This window comes from Triticum dicoccoides, chromosome 3A, assembly GCF_002162155.2.
Source record: "Triticum dicoccoides isolate Atlit2015 ecotype Zavitan chromosome 3A, WEW_v2.0, whole genome shotgun sequence".
NCBI lineage: Eukaryota > Viridiplantae > Streptophyta > Magnoliopsida > Poales > Poaceae > Triticum > Triticum dicoccoides.
The window spans coordinates 11944314-11947848 of record NC_041384.1 but is presented as its reverse complement, the minus strand read 5'-3'; the positions used below and the strand labels follow the sequence as shown (position 1 = coordinate 11947848).

The window sequence follows — 3535 nt, the reverse complement described above, 5'->3', positions numbered from 1 at the left end:
TCAACGGAGTTGACCTTCATCAGGGAGAGGTCGTGTCGGCGAATTGTATGCTGATTGTCTGTGAAATATGGATGTTGTTAAGTCACTATGCTTGTGCAGGTGAATTTTAAGTACTATGCTTGGTATGGACTAGGTTGTTATCTAACTTGTTTTGTGACATGTGAACTTCCTATGGTAATTGGCTTGTTGCTCGTTTGTGTGTATTATGTGTGATGTACGAATGGTGCTAGCTGGCTATATATGGCTATAAAAATATGTTTTCCATGGAGGGCTTAACAGGGCTTTTGCTGAGTACCGAGCTCAGCAAAGGTCCCAGTTACTGAGTATCCTACTCGACAGCTGTGACGCGTGACTATTTCCACCAACTCTTGCAGCTGTTTTGCCGAGCTTCAAGTGCCATAACTCGGCAAAGTTTTTTCGCAGCCAAAATATGTAAACAAAGATGTTCTCCGGGAGTCACCGCACTCGGCAAGCTAGGCCACATGGCGGAACCTGGGAATATCTTTGCAGCTACACCGGGTACTTCGGCAGGGGATTCAGAAAACTGTTCCTGCACTCAAAAGTTAATTTTGCAAATAGTTGCCGAGTCCCCCAGGTGTTGCACTCAGCAAACATGCCACCGACGTCACGGAGCCGTCAAACCCAAATTGTCGTGTCACGTGGCTCCTAGTTGTAGCCATGTCATGAGCTCTCAGCAAAAAAACGTAGTAGCCGAGTATTATTTCGTTTATGGGGCATTATTGTGACAGCTCTCGTCGGAAGGAATTCCTTGTCGAGTGCACACTACTGCTGAGTCTTGTTCTCGGCAAAGGGATGTTGTGTCGTGAGCCTGTGAAACGGAAGTCGGCAAAGACCTTGGCACTCGGTAAACACTGATTTTCCATTAGTATTATTTACTATCTCTAACAGGCATCGCCAGTTATTAGGGTCCTATATGTATTTTTAGTTTCAGCTCTCATATGTTTCCCCATAGTTTAACCAATCTTATGACTTTTACTTTTTGCCTTCAAGAAGAGTTGTCTTTCAAAGTTACCATACTATTTTGTGTTTTCTCCTAGCAGAACGATGGCCAGCTGCAAGGTTTGAACATACATTTGCTAGTCGTTATTCGCGTTAGCATAGTGGAACTGTGATTGGCCCGTCACTTGGCTATCGTGGATGGTCCAAAAAGGCTATAGCGCACCTATAGGTAGTTGTTTTAAAACATTTGTATTTTGGATGATTCACGTGGCCGGATCCACCAATCTAGCTGACTAACACTGATCTTAATCTCAACAACAGGAGAGCCCATTGTACACATAATAATGTAATTTTGTATGTTTGTGCAACGACACGCACCTTTAATTTGCTGGTGTCTAGAATATGATTTCCACTAGATCCAGGCCAGATAACCAGGATCCAACGACTCATTGTTTGTTTAAGGTTGGCCAATTTGTCTTAGGCTTGGGAGGGGCCTTAGTGTGACCAAACACTGAGTGGACGCACGCTTCCTTATAAACCCAAAGACTAGAAGCCAGGTTCCATGGCATCTACTACTGCTACAAAGATTGAGTTGATCACCCACCGATCGAGGTAAACAATTCCACTACACGCATCGTTCTCTCATTAATTCTAGTCTGCCGTGTCTCATCTCTCATGTGTATCTCGATGTTGAACCAGCTGCTAAGTCAGTGGTTACGTACGGACGGATGCCCATGGACGACATGGACGACTCACTCATGTTCATGCAGTGGGCGGTGAGCACGCTGCAGCACGAGGAGGATCAAGGAGGAGCCGACGAGAACCGGGCTGGCTTCGCATGCCTCCAGGCGCTCCCGGAGCTCCCGGAAGCACACAAGAGGCAGAGCTCCGGCGCGGATACCCGCCGCTGTGGGGGGCTCATCAGTCCATCCCCTGATGCAGCCATGCAGCAAGGCAGCAATTCCACGTTGACGTCGTTCCCGGCCTCGGGCAGTATGAGCAGTACCGGCGCCACCTACACCCACTCCATGAGCTGGAACTTCAACGCGGCCCAGCCGTCCAGCGTGGGCGGTGGCACACAGGCCGCCAGAGCGCCGCTTCGTTCCGGCGTGTCACAGCCGACGAGGAGGGCCGCCGCAAGGAAAGTCGCCGCCTGCGCACAAGGCCACATCATGGCGGAGCGGAAGCGCCGGGAGAAGACCAACCAGCGCTTCATCGAGCTCTCTGCCCTCATCCCCGGCCTCAAGAAGGTCGTTGACTTCCCCGTCTTTTTCAACGTGTCCTAATATTCCTTCAGGAAATGCATGGTTCTTTTTGTTTATTTTTGCCCGTTGGGGGTCAATGCTTAGTTAATCTGTTAATGTGTTTATTACAATTTGGGTCCATCAGATGGACAAGGGGACGATTCTTAGCAACGCAACGAGCTATGTGAAAGAGCTACAAGAGAAAGTCAAGTCCCTGGAGGCGGCCGGCCGCAGCCATAGGAGCGTCGAGACCGTGGTGCTCGTCAAAGAGGGGTCCCCTTTGTTCTACTCAGGCAGACCGGACGCCGGCGAGGAGCCAGCTGCTGCCCGAGATCGAGGCAAAACTTTCAGGGAACAAGGTGATGTTGAGGATCCATTGTGAAATAAATGGGAAGGGTCTGGTCGCCAGGGTTCTTGCGGAGTTGGAGGAGTTCCACCTTCGCGTCGTCCACAATAATGTGATGCCGTTCACGCAGTCCACTGTGATTATAACCACCATGGCAAAGGCAAGTTCTCATGAACAGATTTATGATAGTACTCACTCTGATTCAAAATTTGGTTGTAAAACTACGACACGCACCTTGAAAAGAGGGTAGGATGTTTGTGTGAGTTCATCACGATGAATAGAGTCGACCGAGTTTATAAGGGATGCTAAGCCAATAACCTCACAATGGCATGATTGATAAGGTATACAATCATGCAAAAACTCCAACAATGAACACAACCAACTATTAACCGAAACCAGACTCCACCAGCAATTGCAAACCAACGACCGAGAGCCGAAAAGACCCAGGGCTGGTGTGAAGAAGCTATTCGACAACATCTTCAGGGAAAAAATAGCTTCTCATGGGTGTTAATGTATCGGCACACCCATCGCCACCACCCCAGCGAACATTAGGGAGACTAGACTGCCCAGAGGCTCCTTGGACCCCCATAACATGGACCAATAGACGAATGGATTTTTTTCCACCCAGATGGATTCCTCTCAATATTCACTTTCCTCATTCTCCAATGCATATTTTTTGAATAGATAGATATGCATACCATGCTATAAAATGCACACTTGCAAAGTATAATACAATAAGACAAAGAAATTATCAAGTAGCAACTCAAGATCACCTTAACCCTACGGACATTAGACTGTTTCATTTGGAAGTGGATTTTCGATTTTTCTAATATAAAATATAGTACCATTTTCAGAAATCCAATATATTACTTTATGCAGTTCAAACTAAATGTAAAATTTCTGGTAGGACATGAGTCACATGACACATTCTTCAAGATAGTAATTTGACGGCCATCTTATCAACAAACATTTTCTGTGATAAATA

General features: G+C 47.0%; 1 pseudogene; it reads left to right on the top strand.

Annotated features, from left to right (window-relative positions):
* The first annotated feature begins 482 nt into the window (after positions 1-482).
* On the top strand, positions 483-2800 carry LOC119271704 (annotated as a pseudogene).
* Positions 2801-3535: the final 735 nt, after the last annotated feature.